This window comes from Vicugna pacos, chromosome 6 (assembly GCF_048564905.1).
Source record: "Vicugna pacos chromosome 6, VicPac4, whole genome shotgun sequence".
NCBI lineage: Eukaryota > Metazoa > Chordata > Mammalia > Artiodactyla > Camelidae > Vicugna > Vicugna pacos.
In genome coordinates, this window is record NC_132992.1 from 73,954,160 (window position 1) to 73,975,864 (window position 21,705).

Consider the following 21,705-nt stretch of genomic DNA (forward strand, 5'->3'; position numbering starts at 1 on the left):
GGTGATCAGGGATCATCCTCACATTTTTGAAAGCCATCTTTTGCAGGATCCTGAACCTCTCTTAGTCTGGCCAGGATGTTAGTTTGAGAGTTAAGACTGCTTTTTACTTCATGGATGTTAGCTGGGGTCAGCTCTCCTCTACATTATGTAAATGTCTGGTTTTCCCTTGCCTTGGGGCAGTCAAAAAGATGGGCTGACAGTTTTCAAAATAGCACCACTTAAATACATGAACATTTATCCATTCTGAAATAATGAATAGTTTTTAATAGATTAATAAATATTCATTAATAACTCCATGCAATTATGAAAGAAGACAGAACCCATCAATAATCAGGACCTTGGAGTTCACTCTTCCATCACCATCCACCACCAGGATCTATTCTACTGATGATGGTCTCCTTGCTGGCCTTCTGGACAATTACTGAGATCCTCGCAGACCAGAGAGGCTTTATTAATGCAAACATACTGGCATCCTCTCATGTATAAGGGAATGGTGATTTAACACCAGAAATTAACATGTTGGTCGCTAACCTTGCCAATCCCTACATTGTCTCCAACAGATGGAGATAATAATTTGGGGGGAAAATGGGAGTCAGGACCTGGCTTGGCTTTGGAATCCTTCTAGACCAAGAAGGTAAATTACCCTTTCCTAATTGTGCCATCAGGTTTTCTATAGAAGCCTCCAACCATTTCTCCAGTTGTAAAACTCCTTTGGTTTCTCTTCATGGGGCTCATACTTTGTGGGGATCCCCTAACACTTATTAAGCCCCTATTATGTGGCAGATAGGGTAAAAGGCCATTTTACAAGTATTCTTATTTTATTTCCACATCAATCCAGTTCTACATATGAATTTGGGGTTCAGACGGGGTTAGTTACTGATCCAAAGTTATACCGTTGATTAATGAGGAGGTAAGATTTAAATCTAAATATTGGGATTTTAAGGCCTCATGCATTTGTAACTTATTTACTATCTGTTTCCTCCTATTAAAATGTAAGCTCTGCAAAGGCAGGAACTTTGTCTTGGTCACGCTGCATTTCCGACACCTAGAACTATGCCTTTCATACAGTAAGTGTGTTGTGTAGCGGAAGGAGAATACCTCTGTTAAAATCGTGGCTTAGCGTGCTCTAGCTGTGTGACCCTGGACAAGTGACTCAACCTCTCTGTGCATGTTTTCTTATATATAAAATGTGGATAATGAAGTGCTTGCTTTATTGGTTGTGGTGAGGATTAAGGTGTTTAGAATAGTACTTGGTTCATGCAAAGTGCTTAATAAATCTTAACTATTCTTATTATCTGTTAAATAAAAAATACTTGAGTGCTTATTTTCTGCTAGAGTTGGGGTAGAACAGTAAACAATATGTTCACTGTCCCAGTCCTCATAGAACTTACAGACTAGTGAAGGACAGGGTGGGACAGCAAGAAAAGTGCTGGGAGAAGGGAAGTATAGGATGCTGGGGGTGCAGGTGAGAGAGGGTCAGGGATGGCTTCCTGAAGCCAGGGACATCTGCGCTGAAAACTGGAGGATGAATAGGCATCCAAGTGGAGGAAGGCCAGGGAGGAAAGAGGGCCTAAGTGGGAAAAGAAGAGCATGTGCAAAGGCCTCAGGGGTGAAAGCAATACGGTGTGCCTACCAGTTCGAATGCTTTCAGTTGCAAGTAATATAAGACCCAAACAAAAGTGGTTTTAATAATAAGAAAAATATTATGTCATTTCCAAGAGTAAGAAGTCTAGATGTAGGCATTCTAGAGTTGGTGAATTCTGTGGCTCAAACATGCTCCCAAATTCCTTCTCTCATTCCACTGTACCATCCTTTGCGTCTTGGCTTATCCTGCTGGGCTGGCATCTCCTCAAGATGATCCCAAGAGGGTGTCACATGAAGACAGCCACATGCCTATTTTGGAGAGAGAAAACACTTCACAGAAGTGCAGGTTTTCCCCTCAGTTCTCATTGGTCAGAATGACATCACATGCCATTACTAGCAAGGGGAGTGGAATTACCATGTTTGCTTGGACGGATCAAGATTCAGTCCCTGGGGCTGGGGCCAGCCTTCTGTAAAGCTGTGGTTGCCTGATACTGGAACAAAACTGGCCTTACTTTAAGAAAGAAGGTATAAAGTCAGATGGGAACGCTACTGGGCAGGCATGTAACAGGAACCCCGCGGTGTCCTTTGTGCTCTGAGCTGCACCGCTCATGTATCACATGAGGGTAGCACTTTGAATCAAGGGAGATGCTACTGACTTGGAAGAATGTCTTGTCCCCTGGTGAGGGCATAAGAACACTGCAGTAACACTCAGATGGTCATAATTAAGAGAAACAAGACAATCTTTGCATCTACCTTTGGACCATGGAAGGTGAACAGTCTTTATTTGAGAGGACACATCCGTGCATTTTAGCGGACTTGTATGTTTGAAGCGTTTTCCCTCTATCATCCAACCAGTTCCTCTTACTAACTTGATGACATGGGTAATTGAGGGTAACAGTGTGTGTGTATGGAGGGTAGCATGGAGTACAGTGTGGGTAGGAAGAGGAGAAATGGAATGGAATCATGAGATCTTAGATTTTCATGTAGGATGACTGCCCCTTGATGTAGAAATCTCTGCCACTCAGATGCTACTTCAACACGGCCATAGACAGAGAGCTCAGTATCTCACAAAGAAACCTTTCTATTAGAAGTATAATCTTCTATCCCTCTGTCTTCTGAGTTTCTAGTAAGAAAATCAACTTGAAGTTTCATAACCCTCATCCTTCCCCTAGACACCTGTAGTCTCACCTGCACCTACAAGTTCATTAATTCACTGGATCTACTGCCTAAACCTGAGAGTCTGGGTTTGTTCCATTCAGTCACAGAGGACTGCTGAGTCCACTGTGGAAGGCATGCTACAGCCTTATCATCTGCTTGTTTTATCTTAACTTACTTGGTCCATCTGCTTGGACTCAAGACCTGAGCCCCACATGAGTCTTTAAATCTGCATTCCTAACTCTCAGCTTGTTTTGACCAGGCCACTGTGACTCTAAGACTGGTTCTCCACTCTGTTCTGCTACCTCCCCACCCTCAGGCCAGAGGAGTTCGTGTGCCTCCAAATTCTCATTTAATCCCTTCTATTTAATGGGGGAGGAAGGTGACGGTATGTTGTATACTTCACTCTGTTACTCCTTTATCAACCTTGGTCCTGAATTGTGCTTACTGCCTTTCCCATCCTAAGAGCTCACTGAAGATTTCATGCTGAGCCATGCCTGGCCGGTGCAGCAGAGATATTGTGGCTGGCCCACACTCTGGTTTTCTGGTTTCACTCCATCCTCCACCTTTCTGTCTTGTCTCCTTAATGGCCAGTGATGTGCGTATCAGAGGAGGTAGGCCAGGGTGAGGAGTACAGTCTGGTCCACAGAACAGAGCCCAGCTCCCCCACACAGACCCCGTGACCTGGGCCTGCTGCCTTGACTCACCAGCCCTCAGAGATGAGAGAAAGCACATTCTTTAACCCCATGCTCTTTCCTGGAAACGTCTGGCTTGTGGCATGGCAGTGTCACCCACTAAGCCAGAGAGGAAAGAGCCCTCCTGTCACAGACCGGCTTTGTGCCTTGTTTACAGCATATTTTAATCTCACTCTCGCTTTTTTCCTCCCCCACCCCATTTCTCAAATTTAAATATTTGATGTCAGTTCAGTTATTTTTATGACAATCCTCTTTCCCTTCCAGAAACAGAAAGTGAAATAGATGCAAAACCCACTGGGGCATCTGTCTCCCACTTTTAATTAGTCCTTTCTCCTCTTGAATGACACTAGTGGTAGTAACTGCAGGGTGTTCTGTACTAATCCCCCTGTGCCAGCCCCTCACCATTATTTCCTCCCCTATCCTGGGGTTCTCTGGTGCTCCCAGCCACCCCTGTGTGGTCCAGCAGAGCTACAACTAGGGGCCAAGTTTCAGTGAGGATCCTGAGTCCTTCTTTGAACCTGGGTGGATGAAAGTCCAGTCCTGCAGCATGAATTTTATTTTCTGTCTATTAATTCGTTGTAGGTAACCCCATCTGATTATATAGTTTCCCTTAAATGCAAACCACCTCCCAGTACTGCTCTTTAGGACCCAGGCCTAAGGGAGGGAGGCTGGGTTAGAGGCCAGGATCCGGGTATTCTACCCCTGGTTTTCTCTCCTGATTCAGTAAGCTCTCTGTGCCCTATCTGGTCTACAGAAGGAAGGCTGTCTCTGACCCCCACCCTCCATGGAGATTGGAGACTGTAAGGAAGGAGGTCCGCGCTCTCCAGTGGAAGGTAAGGTGATGACTTTCAGCAAGATTATTTTGATTACCGTTGCTTTCCTGGAGCACATCGCCTCTTCCTCTTAGCTCTTGTTTAGTAGAACGTTGTCTGTTTTCTTCTTCCCTGGTCCACTTCCATTCTACTGCCTACGTCTCCTGGGTTTGTGCAGAAAAAGCCTGAGTGTCTTACCTGGTCAGCACCTGTTCAAGCCCTGGCTGCCTTCTAGTCCCCAGCTCTGCTGGGTGAGAGGGAGCTGTTGCATCTGCTGGTGGTGGGCCTTGATTGCTTGCTTTCCTGTGACTCAGTGGCCAGAGAGAGCTGAGGCCCTTTCCCCTGGACCACACCCTGCAGAAGGGGATACAGGCATACCTTTTATTGGGAGTTATTGTGGGTTAGGTTCCAGACCACCATAATACAGCAAATATCACAACAAAGCGAGTCCCGTTGAGTTTTTTGGTTTCCCAGTGCATATACAAGTTATGTTTATGCTATACTGTAGTCTATGAAGTGTGAAATAGCATTATGTCTAAAAAACAATGTACATACCTTAATTAAAAAATACTTTATTGCAAAAATGTTAACCATCATCTGGAGCCTTCAGTGAGTTGTAATTTTTTTGCAGTAGTAACATCAAAGATCACTGATCATAGATCACCATAACAAATACAATAATAATGAGAAAGTTAGAAATATTGTGATAATTACTGAAATGTGGTGCAAAAATGAGGCATGGAATGTGCAAATGCTATTGATAAAATGACACCAATAGACCTACTTGACACAGAGTTGCCAAAACCTTCAATTTGTGAGAAACATAGTATCTGTGAAGCACAATAAAATGAAATATGTGCCTTTTGTTGGGATGGTATGTTCTAGTTTTAGTGCCATTTCATAGAACCTGCCTTACCTTGTTTCATCCCCAGTGTAACCCTGTGGAACAGGAATAAGGAAGGACATTTATTTTTCTTTTACAGAAGACATCATTGAGGTTCTGAGAGGTTAAATGATGTGCTCAGGTTAATGCCTCTAGTTAGTAGCTGAGCCTGAGTGAGACCCAGGACTTTTGACTCCAATTCTGGTCTTTTTTCGCTGCATCCCACTGGCTAACCGGGCCTGGAACCTTAAGAGTGGTCTCTCTGCTGCTTCATGTTGTGTTTGGTACTGCCTGGCCTTCCTTCAACCTTATCTCCTGAGGTTCACCAAGTTCTGAGTCCTGTACCTCATCTAACACTGAACTATAGGCAGGGCAGGTGGTCCGGGGAGTGGACCACCAGGTGTTTGTGTGGGGGAAAGAGGCATGGGTTGTGGGGTGTGTAGGTGGGAGAAGGCTGAGGAACACATGTTTCATATTAATCTTTATTTCAATGAAGTTGTTTGAGTTCATGCTTTATTGCGGTGCTTTAAAATAATGTGTTTCTAACAGTGCCCCCGGGGGTAGCACTTGCACTTTTGAGATCTTATTGCTGGAGTGGCTCACGAGACCAACCACAATAATAGAAAATGAGGCACCCCCTGGTGCACCATCTGAATTTATAATGGCAATTTCTGCGATGCCCCGAGGCCAGCTCTGCTTGTATTTGAGAGCGTGTGAGAGCCCGGCACTGAGGGGGCTCCTCCCTTCCTGTCCTGTTTTGATTGGCGTCCCTCTGTAAAGAAAGGTGCTCCTTTAGTCTCCTGCGTCTGGCTCTCATCACTGATCTCAAAGGAAAGGACTAGTCCTCCCCCACTTTGGTTTTGGTGTTAACAGGGAGGTTGATGGAAGGGGCGTGGTCTCCTCCTATTTGTCAGCCATGTCTCCCCTTCCTCGTCCTGCCTCTCCACCCAGTGTGCAAAGCAGAAAGGCCCTCTGGGGTCTCCTGTGCCTTCACCATCAAAGCAGTGAAATATGAAATGACAACATAATGAAATGAACTTGGTCTCATTGAGATTCCAAATAGCTGTCTTTTTTTTTCCAGTTCAGCCAGCAAACCACACCATGGTGCAGACGGCAGAAGTGGGTCAGTGCTGCAGGGGCTGAGGGGAGTGTGGCAGGAGAAGCCTGGATGAGGGGCAAGCAAAGTTCAGACTAGGGCAACAGGCCCAGGGATGTACCAGGAGACTTACAAAGGGCTGAATCATGGCATCAGAATTTCTGAAGATGAGAACAGAGGGTTTGGCTGGTGTGGCTAGAAGCTCAGCCACACAGCAAGCTTCCCTTGACTCAGGAGAGAGATCGGGGTGAGGTGGTTGCCGGAAGACAAGAAATCCCCATTTCCTTCCAAGCTACTAAGTGATTGCCCTGCAAATATTTGATGTGAAACATGAGCAACAGCACCCCCTTCCCTTTAGCCAAAAAAAGTAAAGCCTGTTTTACTGAGTGCATGAGCAGTATTCCCACTCTGGTTGTGCATTCTCCATGGGGTGGTGTATGTCATTTAGCCTCATGACAGAAGCCCACGGAGGGTCAGTGCTATTCATTCATCATCAGACGTTTCTGACCTTCTGTTACTTGCCAGGCACTGTGAGAGGCACTGGGGAGTCAAAGACAAAGGTGACATTGTCCCTGCCCTCCAAGACCATGCTGTCCTGTGAGTGTGTCCTGTGATTACAACCTCATCTCCTTGCTTGCTTTTCCAGTGCAGAGAGTGTCTTAGGTCAATTTGTCCGTGAGCTGTTCTCATTCATGGTGGAGTCTTCAGTCACTGGACATGTACTCAGAGCAAGGTCTAGCCCAGCAGTTCTCCCTTCTGGCTGCATGGTAGAGACACCTGGACCACTTTTATAACATATTGATGACCGTGCCCAGAGCTAAGGTTGACACTCTGTGTACACGCAGGTGTGGCATCCTGCCAGCATCCATCTGACTGGCTGGGCTCATGGCTTACTGGTCAGACTAATAAAATAAAAATGTCTGGTGATGGAATCTTAGTCATGGATAGGTCTTTTAAAAACTTCCCAGGTGATACTAATGTGCAGCTAGGGGTGATTTTGAGGGGCGAGACCCATGTGTGGTATGTACACCTTTAAGACCTGAGTGCCACCAAAGCCCCAGGAGCCAATGTTGATGGCAGTTGAACTCCTGCTCTGATGCCAACCCTCCCAGGGTCCCTGGCTGTAAAGTGACATCATCGCCAAAGAGGGCCACACAAAGCGGAGCTGCCACTTAGTGCATGGTGAGTGAAGGAAAAGCTTTCAGCGTTGGACTCTGAGGAGCTTTAGAAGAAGACGAAGCCCTATCCAGTCCCCTCTTTTTATATATGGTGAAACAGGTTCAGGTTCTTCCGTGATTTCTGAGGGAGGATATTTGACACCTGCCCCAGGGCCCTGAGGCAGCCTATTTGAGAATTATTTTAGTGGTTTGGAAATAAGCGACAAGGAAGCTGCAAAGATGAGGTTTTCAGCAAGTGCCTCAAGACAGGGGCATTACCAAGCCAGAAAAACTCTGAAGTCTTTATAGTTTGGCTAAGAGTATGAATTATTTTAATATGTATAATATATATACATATATATTTTACATACTATAGCTAGCTAGCTATCACTTCCCCTAACAAAATAGTTTTGCTAATATGGGTTGCCTGTGTTGAGGTCAAGGAAAATCTGTTTCCAGTGGTGTAGCAGTTCTGAGAAACCACTAAAGGAAGAAATCTCTGTAACTGCAGGTGGTTGGCCTCTCTGTCTGGCTCCCTAGCTGGCATAGCTTTCTCTGTGGTACTAATTCTCTCATGAATTCTTGACGTCTTAACCTCATGACCCTCACAACCCACTTACCTCAGGTGAACCTACCTGCTGTCTCTCCTGTACTTCCTTGTTAGAGGACCTGACCCATCTTGAGATGCCTGCTCTTGGAACCTGTCTCCCAGAACCAAGGATTCAGAAGGTCTGGGCCTCCTACCCTTTCTTCTGCTCCCCTAGTGGCCCTCTGCTGCCCCCACCTGCCACAAGTCCACACTAACCATAGAATCCTGGAGGCCTGTCCCATAGGGCTCAGGAACAAACTGTTTCTCTTACAGGCCAGGCATCATCCTAGGCACCATCACTTATGCTACCTGGTTTAATGAGAGTCCCAGGTTAAGCATGATCTCCATGTTGCAAGTGGGGAAACTGAGGCTTAAGATAGGAAGGACCCAAAACTTGAAGAAGTAGAGATAAGTTCAAACTCAGTGTAATTCTTCTTCCACTACATGTTGGCTGCTTTTTTAGTTTCTTTGATTCTGGGAGAAATAGTGGCTACTAGGGAAAAAATGAGAAATAATCCTAGAGCAGTGGAAATTAAGCACTAACTTTTTAGAAAGTGATTACAGTGAGACAAAATGATCACTCAGGATGCAGGACTGTTGCATCTATTAGAGCATGATGTTACTTTTCCCTTCTCTTCCTTCTCATCTCAAGTACCCTGCATGTACTTCATCTTGTCCAACGGTGTGATGAATGGCAGGAAAAGTAGGACTCTTGGAGAGTCTGAGAAGACAGAGCCCCCTTACTCTTCAAGACTCAGAAAGCAGATAAATGAAAATCAAAGGACACAGACTCCAGTGGGCTGAGCAAGGTGGGAAGGTTATAATCCATTCATCAGGATTCAGCCAAGAAATAGGAAAGGAATTAAGTAAGATGTGGGGGTGGTGCATGAAGAAGCCAGTGATGAGATATGCATGGAGTGGGGAAAATGGGAAGCTGGAAAAAAGAACCCAGTACCAGTCTCTCCTAGAGGATGCCAGTGATGAGGTAGACTCTATCTGAGACTCAGCAGCCTTCACTCCCTCCTGCAGTGGGTCAGACTCGATCCTAAGAGTGCTGGATGTGGAGGATGCTGGTCCTGGGAACTGGCAGTTGCTCTCAGGTAGGAAGGTTGTGATGGAGGCAGTGGAGGCATTTCTCTGGCATCACATTTATCCACAGTCTTTCCAGGAGGAGTTGAGAAGTGCCCTGTTCCTAAAGGGAGTTTGCACCTACCTTTGTATAATGGCACACAGAGTGATGCTGAGTGCAAACAACTATACACACACACTGCTGTGTCTAGTCATGTTCACATACTTACACAAACAGTTACTCCAGGCTGATTCATTGGCTCTTAGCACAGAGGTGCTTTGAAGAATCCAGGTCTTGGGATTCATTAGGGGTAGTAGAGAACTGGTAGGAAAGAGGATGAAGTTTGGAGAAAAAGCTAGGACTTGTGAAATCAAGAGATTGTAGTTATTGAAAGTCTAGAAGTTAAGTTCAGAAAAGTCTGCTAGGGTAGAAAATATCAAGTGAGCACGTTAGGGCCAAAAGTAGTGTCCAGAATCTGTGGCATAAGTGTGTCACTGAGTTGTGCTCTTATCTGAAGAGAAAGGCTCTGTTCTGTTCACTGTTGGAGACTGTGGATGTAACCCTTGCCAGGCACAGCGATGTCTCCAGATCAGTTCTTCGTCCCCCCTGCCCCCAGTTGCTAAGCTGGCTGGAAAAGATCAGCACCTGAAAAGACGTAGCCATTTCTGAGTTATTTATAGTACAAGTGTTCAGCAAAAGATAACTGAGGGAAATACTCTGGCTTGTGCTTTATATTGTTGAATTTTGTTTAACCATTCTTTTACTAAAAAATGTGTTATGGTGTACATACGATGAGCAAGAAACTGCAGTGTGCTGCCATGAATACAAAGATTAAAAAAGACTCCTGATCTCAAGGAGTTTGCAGTCTAGAAGGGTAGAGAAACATGCCAACAAATAACTCTAACATGAGTTTAAAATAGCCTGTTGTGAGGACAAAGGGGAAAAGCGAATAAAAATTATGGTGGAGAATTAGGGGTTAGTGTTGCGGAGGAGGTGGTCTTTGGTCCAGACCTTGAAGGGTGAACATGATTTTAATTGGGTGGGGAGATGGAGTAGAGTAAGTAGTCAGGAGGGAATTTTATGAGGAGGGAACAACAGGAGTAAAAATGTGGAAGTGTAAAAGTTTGTAGCAAGTCTGAAGAAAGGCAGTTAATCCATTCTGGCTAACGTTTAGGGGTCTGCTGAGGAGATGAGACTGGAAAAACTTAGAATCTCCAATAAGGAGGATCCAGGTAATCACAGAATCCTCTCGCTTAAAACTGGCTAGAGGTTATGGGACCTAGAGGGGAATGAGATCTAGAAATAACACATCATTTAAAGCATACAACCCTGTTCTTTGTGATAGTGTGTATACTTTTCTGTCCTCACACCCTATGTTCTTAACCCACATACTCTCAGACCTTCCTGAACACCTGTATTCTCCCACCTGACTTCCAGTGTGTGTACCTCCTCACACCAGCATAGTGGAGCATGCAGGGGGCCAAGTGACCATTAAACAAACATCGTTGAGCTTGGTAGGAGGAAGCAGAAATGGATTGCAAATCCGGTGCAAAGTGATGCATTCTGCAAGTCGGCTAGAATAATTTCCGACCCCAGACCTCCTGCTGAAGTGAAAAATGACATTTATAGGAGGGAAGCTTAGAATTAATCCTCCAAAATGATAGTAAAGTGAATTCTTTCCTAGCTCTGCTGTGATTGCTCTTCCTCCCATTTCTGTCGCTCCTTATTATTGTAATGAGTTCTGCTCTCCAAAGTGAATAAAGTCACCATTCAGATAAGATCAGTTTTGTCTGGTGCAGCCACGTTGATCTGATCACAGTTTGGACTGCGGGTTTTGAATTCACCTTGGGCATTTAACTTCCGGGGGGGAAAGGGAAATAAAAATGCCGATCTGGCACAAAGTAGCTGCAATCATTAGTCAGCTGTCCTCAGGCCCGCTCTGAGCCATACTGCAGGATAGCAGATTCTTTGGCTATTTTTTGGACTTGGGGCATTTTTTTAAACCCCAGTCACCTTTTGCCTTATTCCAATATTTGAATCATAGCACAGGTGGTTTCACTAGGGATCATCAGTCTGCAGATCCTGGTGGAGTTCTCAGTGATTGTGAAAGACTAGTCCCAAACACCTGCTGAACAGCCTGGGTGCTCTCCGTGGTGCTGAGAAAACCGAGGCTGCTCTGCCGAGAGGGACCCTGTTGGGAGCTCTCCGTGATGCTGGAAGCAATACACTTGTCTGGGGAATTTGAGGGGAAATTGTCCACAACAGCTCTAAGGACCATTATTGCCTCATAGGAGGGTTGAGATAAAAACCAGAGTAGCAAGCTGTTGAGGGCTTGCTGGATGAATGTCCACCCTAAAAACAACCACTTTCACATTTGCTCTTATTCTGTGATGATGATTGTTTTAGAATGCTTTGTTTATTTAGTTTTCTTCCTTTTGGTGAGGGAAAAAAATCAGATGTTTATATTAATTACTGAGTGTATTTTGTTGTCCATCTGAAGCACAGATATAATGAAAAAGCCACAATTTATTTATTCAACAATTATTTTCGGGGCATCTTTAACACACTAGGCAATGTGCTAGGTGCTGCACCCTGGGCAAACTTGTAGCTCACACAAGAATTAGATGAGGTGTGACTACAGGAGGGCTGCCTTTTCCCCTAACAAGTACTGATATCTAGTGACGGACAACTCTGGATTCCAAGTAGTAAGTGTAGCCAAGAAGAGACCTGGAGGAAGGTCTTGGGAATACTGGGGCTCCTTTTGTGACTTCTGTAAACCAAATGTGAGTGTTACAGTAGAGGACTATGGTGTGGATTGAGCAGGTTCTAAGGGAATCAGAGGCCTCCACAGGTCCATATGAACTGAATATCTCTGACTTTGTGAAAAAAAAATCTCTTTAGATTCAAATCAGCTTCCTGCTGGGATGTGGATCCCTCAATTTGCATAGGGGTCTCTGTACTGATTACCTTGAGGAGTATGCTGGGAGAATGCCTGATGATGTGTGTGCATGGGTGTTCATAAAAGGATGCACTTGGCAATATGACGATAATACTTATATAGCATAGACCATACTCTGTGATTTGTTATTCTTTACATGTGTTGAATTATTTAATTATCACAACAACCTTTTGAGGTAGATACCATTTTCATAATTATTTTATAAACAGAAAAATAAAGCACCAGGGAGGTTATATAACTTGCCAAAGGTCACACAGCTGGTAAATAGCAGAGCCAGGACTTGATACCGGGTTGTCTGCTTCCAGAGTCCATTCTCTTCATCACTGTGCTTTAAAAACCTGAAAATTACACCTTCCTGGGAGGTGGTTATATATTCCCTGAGGTAAGAAAAGTATGTGGATAGCTTGATTGTCCCCTGCTGTCATGTCCTTCATAAATACCTCCTACCTTCTCTTACAGACTGACTTCTAAGAATGACACACCTCAGTGCCATTTCTGAAGTTTTACTTACCTTTTAGCTGGAATTTTACCGAATAATATTTGTCTCATCCTGAAAAAAAGTATTTGTTCATGATGGAATACTTCTTAACATTCAAGATTTAGTTCAAATTTTTTTTTTCAGAAAAGCCTTCCATGACCATCGAATCTAAAACTGCTCTTCTTTTCCCTAGCCTATTATACAATTTTATGATTTTATTTTCTTCATAGTAGTTATCACTCTTTGACAGTATCTCATGTGTTTATGTGTTCCCTTATTTTCTATCCACTGGAATATAGGTACATGAGGACAGGAGATTTGTTTGCTTTGCTTACTACTGTATTCTAATTGGAGCATGATATGATTAGTAAGTTAATTTATGCCCAAGAATAGTTTGGTAAACTCCTGGAGGAAAATCCAGAGAGTGTTAGAGAGTTAGTAAAGTCCTCTGGATTGGGAGAGATTTGCAAGAGCAAGTTTAAAAAGGGGAGAAAAAGTCAGCATATAGCTTTAAAAAGAGGCCTGGATAGGGAACCAATTCCAACCAGCAAGGGTCACCAGCTCTTGGGAGCCAAAGCAAAGCAATGTTGGTAGCTGTATTTGTAAGCCTGATGTGCCTCACCTTCCAGCAGAGTTGTTCTGCATGTTAATTCACGCTAGAGATTGACATGAAGGAAGGTAAGAGAGTGAGGAAGGTAGCTTGACCCAGGAGCATGTCATCACTTTTCCAGGACGTAAAAGGGGCATCTTGTCTATTTTCCTTGGTATCTACTGTAGAGATTTTGCCCATCCCCAGCAACATGGTCTTCACGTGCTTCAGGCCTGAGCAGCAATACTAAAAGAGGGTGGGGATCATCAGTTCTTGAAGTGACCCACACTTGTTACATGAATTAGAGGATCAGTCGGAAAAAAGGTGATGGGGTATGGAAGAGCAAAACTTAGAGTTAATATTCGAAAACTGAAAATATTGCAAAGTAGAGAGATGACTTGAACCAGTTAACTTAGAAGCAGATGCATCACAGCATTTGGTGGGAAAAGAGGTTGATTCCCTGGTCCCCATAGTTACATGCCAGATTTTCATATTTTGAGATTTTCTTAGTCAACAATTGCCTAAAATCTATTTTCACTTCCAATGTATATAGGGCATTAATCACTGAAATCTGTTTCTCACAATTACCCTTCACATAGGAATCTGATTTGCTTCTACAGCAACCTTTGTTACAAAATTTATGTCTGCTGATGCCTGTATTCACCACATATCCAATGAGGAGTGAAGAATGGGAGGAGTGGAGAGGGCTTCTCAAGGGGCTGTAGACAGGGAAAGGGGGGTTGAAGAAGAGGAAAACTGCTGATTAGAAAGGAGAGAAATAAAGTAGAGAATGAAAACTGATCTCTATTAAAATGAAGGACCTGGGCTTGGACCCTTTTTGTGGATACCTTTGAGGGAGCCGAAAGGAAAGAAGAGGAAAGTGCACAAGTATGGAAGCCAGAAAGCCCTAGATCTGAACTGCTTCCCTGAATCTCTTTTCCCAGGATAGAATTCTTCCAGGTGTTAAGTAAGATAATATATGTGAAATGTCTGGCCCAGAATAGATGCTAAACAAGTGGAAATCCTTATGGGCTTCGTAAATACCCAAACTTTTTTGAAGAAATTCACTTACCATGTATTTATTGAGAAATTTAAGTGCTAAGTATGATTATATAGATGTGATCACTGCTCTCCTTTCTAGTGAGTGAAGAAGCAGCTGTCATCTTTAGGAATATTTCTTAGTGACCTAGCACTATCACTCTGCATTTACTTAATACCTAGTGTGCACCAGGCCCTCACCTGCTTTGTAGAAAGGGAGTATACTTGGAGGAGGAGGGGCAAGTGGGCTTATGTAATGGTTCTCAAGAATACAGGGGGCCAGGCTGGCATAGGAAAGGGGCAGAAAGAAAGAATCTCATTTATTGATTCAGCAGACTTATATAGCAAAATCTTAGCCTAAGAAATGGGCTCTGACGGAATTTCTAGGTTAGTGGGGGCTTGGCATAAGAGAGAGCAAAAAAGCAGGAGATTGTAAGCGTGCAAGCTCTTGAAGTGGTGGGCTAGGGAGGTGAATACTGAGTGGATGAAGACAGAAGGGAAATCACAAGTTGCAGGGAGAGTGGCCCAAGCAGTGGGTTAGGAAACCGACAAAGCGCTGGGGGCGGCTGAGTGGTATCAGGAAAGCAGATGGTGATCCTTGAGAAGGAGGGTGCAGATGGCAGTGGTGGCGAGGAGGCAGTGCGGGGTGAAGAACAGTCCCAGCTCGGCCACTCCAGGAAGGGAGAGGCTGGCACACAACTCCCCATGCTGGGTGAGCTCTGTGACTCATCTGGCCCCCAATGTGGCATCTGACAGGGGTACCCGGAGGAAGGATGTGGGAGGCTATGTGATTCTCTGTGATGAGCCTTGGAGGTTAGACATGAACCTCAAGCATCCAGGAACTCCTGATGAGGAAAGAAAGCTCTCCTACCGAGGAAAGAACATAAGCAAATCCAGTCTCCCCGGTTAAGTTTCCAACTGCCTGTTTGAACTTGGGCGTGTAATTTGATTGCTCTTGGACATGTTTTCTCATTGTAAAATAAAAAGTTTGGATTAGGTGATACTTAAAGTATGTTTAAGCTCTGAATTCTATGATTCTGGGAAATATTTGAAGGTTGGGACTGCAGAGGATAGAGCAGGCTTATTAGTCTACTACCACTAGAGTTGTGTGTGAAGGGTAACTGTTAGAAACAGTGATCAGTTCCCTATACACACTGGTGCTGAAGATAAATTTTAAGCAATTATTGCTCAAGATGTTACCAGAAGGAGGATTTTTGTCTTAAGGTAATACTCCTTCTAAATATTGGAGTCATCCAATGATGAGTTGGGTTACTTTGTATGGTAGTGAGCTCCCTGCTGCAGAAAGTGATCAATCACAGGTTGAATGATTTTTGGGGTTGTTATAAAAGGAATTCCACCACCCCTGTCCCACACCCATTTTTAAGAAATATCTTGAAACATTATGCTGCAGACTGGTTGAGCATGTGATTAAGTGGTAAACGGTGGTGAATCCCAACATGTATTTCTCAGAACATGATGTTATTCATAGGTTTCCTGTGTGGGGAAGAAAGTTTTGTTGTAAAATAACTTTGGAAAATGCTGGATTAAGCAATGTTCAGCAAGTTTCTTTTCTGTAAGTCTTTCAGGGACTTAAATATGTTAATGTGCATTATGAATTTTCTAAGTATATTTGACAATGGAATCTTTCTCACAGAGTATCTGATAGATATAGTGACTTACTGAATATATGTGGAGGAACATTGCTTTAAGCAATTGTCTTATGTTCTAGGTCTTTTGTCCCTAGAAAGAAGGCATCAGAAATGCTCTGCTGTCTTTGGCTAGGTCTGATCATGAAGCCTAATTTGATGAAGCCCTAGGGAGGTGGGTAGGACTCTAGATGATACTGTTAGACTGACTCAGCTGGTGACCTTAGAGGGGTCCCTCCTTGTGTCTCAGTTTCCTTGTAAGTAAAATGGGGGGAGATATTTAGAATCCAACCCTTTTTAGGGTTGAGATGTCAGGATAGAGCCTAAGGTAGCCTAGGACATTTGAATTTGAGTTTGAATCACCTGGCCATCTTGTTGAAGTGCAATGCTGATTTAGCAGGTCTGCTCCGGGTGGGGTGGGTGTGGGTGCAGAGATTGTGCATTGCTGATGTGCTCAGAGGTGATGCTGGTGCAGCTGTGGTCATACTCAGAGTAGTGAGGGTCCAGGAAGCCACACAGCCTGGCCCATATCAGGAGCATCTCCTCATGTGGAGCAGAAAGAAGCTCTCTGGTGTCACCACTTTCCCTGGAACTCTGGTCTGTGTTTTCAAATAGTACTACTTACTCATATGGGAAAATAAACCAGGCATCTCTCCTGTGTCCCTGTGGCAAGGTTTGCCTTAGGCCCCTCTGAAGGGAATCCCTCTTCCTCATCCCCTCCCCCCACTGTCTACGGCTCCCCAGTCAGTGAAGCTATTTTTTGAATTTGAGTTAAAATCATTTCAGACATATTTTTAACTGTTCGAAAAGCTGTTAGCGTTTGGCAATCATTCCATCTTCAGCTTGAATCCTGGGGAGGGTGTTTCTTTCTTTTCTTTTCTTTTTTTTTTCTCTCCACAACCGGGCAAAAGTATATCATTTAAAAATAGTTTTAGTGCGTGGGTCAGAGAGAATGGTTGCTGGGGATGGAGATGGAGCTGGGGCGTGCTGTGGACTCCACAGAATCATCGCTGTCAGTGCTGCCTTTCCTGCCTGCACCCAGGCTGAGCTAGCCTCACGGGGTGAAGGGGTGGGGATGATCTGAGGGCTGTCCAGCAGAGGGAGAGGGAGAGGGAGAGGGAGAGATGCTGGGAAGGGGCACAGGGCAACAGGCACCCAAACTGGGCCTGACTGAACCTCCACAGTCAAGGTTGCCAGGGATGATAGCAGAATCAGTACTGCTACCATTCCAGCCCGTGATCCTGAGAGTCCGGGACCAGCACATCACCACTGCCACTGCTACGAAGCTTTGATTAAGGGCCTCCTGGGAGTGATGCCCATGGGAAGTTGTTTTAGTTTTTATTTAATTGACACTTATATAGCCTGTACACTGCGACTGAGTACTTTGAAAATATTAACTCATTTAATCCTCCTAACAACACTGTGAGGTAGGTCCAACCATGATCCCCATTACATAGAAGGGGACACTGAGGTGCAGAATGGTCAAGCAACTTGCCCAAGGTCCTGTGGCTTGTGGGCGGTGGAGCTGGATTCCAGCCTGTGCAGTCTGGAGCTGGAGTTCATGCCCTTTAGCACTACACTATACAGAGATGTAGGTCCTGCCCTCTCGGTACTCAGTCTAAAAGTGGCTGTGCCAGCCGTCTGCTCCTACCTATCTGGTGGGAGGAATGAAATTTAAAACAGACAAGAACTTCCATCATAAATGGAGCAAATGATGATTTTTTTTAAAGCAGCCATCAAGTATTAATAGGTAACTCCCTGCCACTCAAGCATTCAAACCCATTAAACACTCTAAATATACCTGGACCATGTTAAAATTTGATCCCCAAGCAGGAAATTCTAGAATTGCTCTGAAAATTATCAGAGTGGGAGGAAACAGTTTCTTTCTAGTTTTTTTCTTGTAAAGTTATTTTTGTGAGATACTCCGTCGTCATCTGTCCAGCCCAGTTGCTTGCTCCTGGGTGCTCAGGGGAAGAAGGACATAGCTGCAGGGATGCCACCCCACATCCCAGCCACGATCTCCCCGAGCCTGGAGTTGGCAGTCCTGTCCCAAAGGCTAGTTCCTCTCAGCTGGTGATGGCTGCTGAATTCAGGGAGACGGCTGAGAGGCTTCTACTGCTGAAAGCCCCTGGGAATATTTTATTTCCATGGAATAAGCAGGAAGAGAAAATGTGGGTGGAGAGCTCTCCACTGGGGTTGGAAGTTGGAAACTTCTGGCCTTCCCAGGAGCTAGCTTTTCCTGTGGCCTCTTGGCGGTGGCTGATAACCTGTTGGAAGGGATGCCTGGAGTTAGGCATATTCCATGGGTGATAACCACCTCAGGGCCTGAATGCTCAGGCTCTCCTTTGGTCTTAAGCCCTTACACATCTGCAAATCTGACATTCACATATTCTCCTTCCATCCTACACCAAACACATTTCTTCAGATGAGATGCCCAGCTTTCAGAATTTGGGGACTGCTGCATTGGCGCCCCCTGACTCACTGCTGGCCCTGTGTCCTCGTACTGGACTGCAGGTTTAACCCTTTCTGTACAAGTTCTCTCTGTGGGGGTGCCAGGCCCCTCTGTGGTACTGTCTGTACTGCATGGTGCATGTCTAATAATACTAATTAATAAGTAGTCACTTATTAATAAGACTGGAAACATCATCACATGGGTGACAGAAAGTCAAAACAAACTCCAGCAGGCCAGCAATGCAGCACAGCTCTTGAGGGACGAGAGGAGAGAAGAATGCATGGTATATTTACAAGGGGCATTGGACAAACTGCTTTGAGCCAATAGCATTTGAGGCTGAATTTGAAATCTGTTCAGGAGCTAGGCAGATGGGGACATGAGACCTTGACTCAGCTGATGTGCTGGCTGGGGATTAGCAGAACTGTCTAATGTTCAGTTTTTGTGACTTGGTCTTGGCTTGAGAAGCCTTTGATTATTTCCAGAGTTGGTTAGGGTAGAGCAGTGGGAACTCAGAAAGAGAGGACAGCATGTATGCCCAATTAATGCATGAAGAAACTGAGACCACTGAACATTATCATTGTTTTCCAAAGATTATTGAATCAGTAAGTAAAAGCAATAAGCTATATAATGAGGGCAAAAAACTCCCAGCCCAAACAACCTCTGAAATTCACATACCAAGAGTCATTAGGGCAGCAGGTAGATATATATTAAGTCTGTTTATCTATAACCCTGATCTTCTAGGCATGGTCCTATTTATAAATACGCAACTGCGTATATTTCAATTAATAATATAATAAAGTCAACTTGCTGTGAAGATTAAATGAGATAATGCATACCAAGTGCTTATCTTAGTACCTGGCAGGTGGTAATAATACTAATGATAAGGGCTGATGGCTGATATGTCCTGTTATGATCGAACCAGTACCTTGTGGCCAGCCTCCAGTCTGATTGGGTGCTGCCTGTGCCATCTCAGACATTAAATATTTTAAACTCCACTCTGATAATGATAACTGATACTCTATTGTGGACCTTCCCATGTGCCATTTACTATTATAGGTGCTTTTGATGTAGTTGTCACAGGAAACGTTTGAGGATAGTATCATTTGTCACTCCCATTTCACAGGTGAGAAAACACGCTTGAAATGTTAGTGATTTGGCCAAGGTGTCATGACCCACAAATGATGGTGCTGGGATTTGAACCTAGATGTCGTCTTTGCAGAGCCTCGGGATCTTAACTATGATGCTACCAGTGGAGGACCAGCAGGGTGACTTGTAGTGATGGTTGTTGTTATTGTCATTATCTTCATTATAGCAACTCGATATTTTTTCCCAGAATGTCATGGACAAACTTAGTCTTTTGATTGATGATAAAATTGTTCCTCGTTCCATTCTGAAAGTGTTGGTCCGCACATTGGAGAAAACTGGAAAAGTCCTTGTCCCATTTTGTTCTCCTGAACTGAGTGAAGGCAGCAGCCACACAGCCAAGTGAAGGATGATAGGCCCATGAGGGAGACTTCTAACCTCACAGCCTCTGACTCTGGCCCTCTCAGCTCAGGACAGAGGTGAGAGCAGTGAAAGACAAGGATCTCCGAGGGCTTCAGACCTCCACTGAGTCTCCTCTTTAAGAAAAACAATTTTTTACTGAAGTATGGTTGATTTACAATGTTAGTTTCAGGTGTACAGCAAAGTGATTCAGTTATGCATATACATACAGATGTATTTTCTCTTCAGATTCTTTCCCATTATATGTTATTATAAGAAATTGAATATAGTTCCCTGTACTATACAGTAGAGTCTCCCTTTAAAAAATCAGTACCATTGCTGACATGGCATCTTCATTTGGGCAAACACCTGATATTGCTAATTTATGCTTATGGTTGCAGTATGTCTTACTGTCTTCATTGTTGTCTTCCTCTGCTCTTTTGTACATATCCATCCTCATAAATTGGAACTACCTGGGGGGAATGCTTGATCACTCAGAATGGGCAGAGTGGTAGTTAGCTAGAATGCTGCTGAGGATAGGGATAAAGTGAGCCCAGAGGTTTCATAATAAAAGGCAGAGTAAAAGGATACACCAGAGTAATTGAAAGATAAATAACACTTGAGATACCCAAGAAACTACTAAATGGAATAAAGTGATAATAAGTGTATTCAGAGAATACAAAGTAAAATAAATAAAAAGCAGAGGGCTAAAAATGAATAAATGGTAGTACCTAAGATATCCTAGTAAGCTAAAATATTAAAAATAAAATGATGAAGTAAGAGAATGCTAACTACAGGGGGCAGTCCAAAGTTAATAATCCTCTGCAGGGGCAAAGGCAGACCCCCGAACCAAGGTAGTGGACATTTGTTAAGCATTTCTGTGGGGCATGTGTTCTGCGTGTATTTTAATCACTTAATTCTCGAAACAGTCCTGTGAAGTAAGTACAGGTATTATCTCCGTTTTATAGGGGAATACACTGAGACTTGGAGAAGGGAAAGAAAATGATTCACATCACGTGAAATACAGGTGATCAGTTGGAAATGGAATCCAGGTACGCGTTCTAACCCTAGGTCGTCCCTGTAGACATGCAGTGGACTCTCGAAGGGAGAGTCCTTCCAAGCTGGTGTTTCCCACAGGAGTCCCATGGACATCTGCAGGGCAGTGAGCCCTCAGGCTCTCGCTTTGGTCTTATACCTTATATCCCCCTGGGCCCCCTTAGGTCTCTTCCTGCTGTTCCCAAAGGTGAGTCTATACTTGCTCTAGCTGTTCCCAGTTTTCTGCTGGATTGTGGTGGTTCCTTTACATAGTTCTTGCCCCAGGAGCTCCAGATAGCTTGCCCAACCCCACGCACTGTGCCCTCTGAAATTCCCACCTTCTGAGAGGTACACAGACTTCAAGGAAGGCCAGATTAGGAGGATACAGATCAGGAGACATGGCAGTTCAGGTCTAGCACAAACTTGTGAAAGGTGAGGTGTTTTGCATGAAGTTAATCGATTAAGACATGTTTGTTTGTGTCCCTATTATGTGCTGGGTATCATGGAGATGTTGAAGACTGGGGGCTCAAGAAATATAAGAAAATGAGATTATGATTTGAAAGGTAAAATAGATGGAAATGTAGACTGGTAATGCTGGAATTCCACGTGTCCATTTACAGCCCAAATGCCACTTTAGTCTACCAAGCGTTACCTTGTTATCCCCCATCTCCAAAAAAATGTATCATTTGCTTCTTGACAATCACATAGAGCTTCCTTTACATTACTTTCATGAAAATAAGAACATTTTCCCCTTGCTTTGTAGGAACGCACCTCTATCTTTCACCAAAGCACAATGGACTCCTTAGGGCAGGGGCATTCACCTGCTCATTTGACTTCTTGTGAGCACAATGCTCAGTATATGTGCTATCTAGTTTGCTAGGGTGCCTGGAAGAATGTCCAGTAAAGGTCAGAAGTCTAAGAACTATTACCCTTCATGGAAGGGAGGCAATATTAGGTGAGGCTGGCTCTTGAGTCAGATCCACCCG

General features: G+C 44.2%; 1 protein-coding gene across 10 annotated transcripts in view; it reads left to right on the top strand.

The window, feature by feature from the left end:
* The window catches only part of NRXN3 (neurexin 3), a 1,622,069-nt gene that overhangs the window by 105,111 nt on the left and 1,495,253 nt on the right, over positions 1–21,705 (top strand). For 7 of the 10 annotated variants that reach the window (XM_072963522.1, XM_072963513.1, XM_072963517.1 and 4 more), the window contains exons 2-3: positions 4,189–4,267; positions 20,653–20,736. The gene's annotated coding sequence lies outside the window, so the exon portion shown is untranslated. Of the gene's footprint in view, positions 1–4,188; positions 4,268–7,329; positions 7,408–8,730; positions 8,781–20,652; positions 20,737–21,705 lie in introns of those variants that run through there. The other 3 variants (XM_072963514.1, XM_072963515.1, XM_072963516.1) reach the window with 3 other exon arrangements.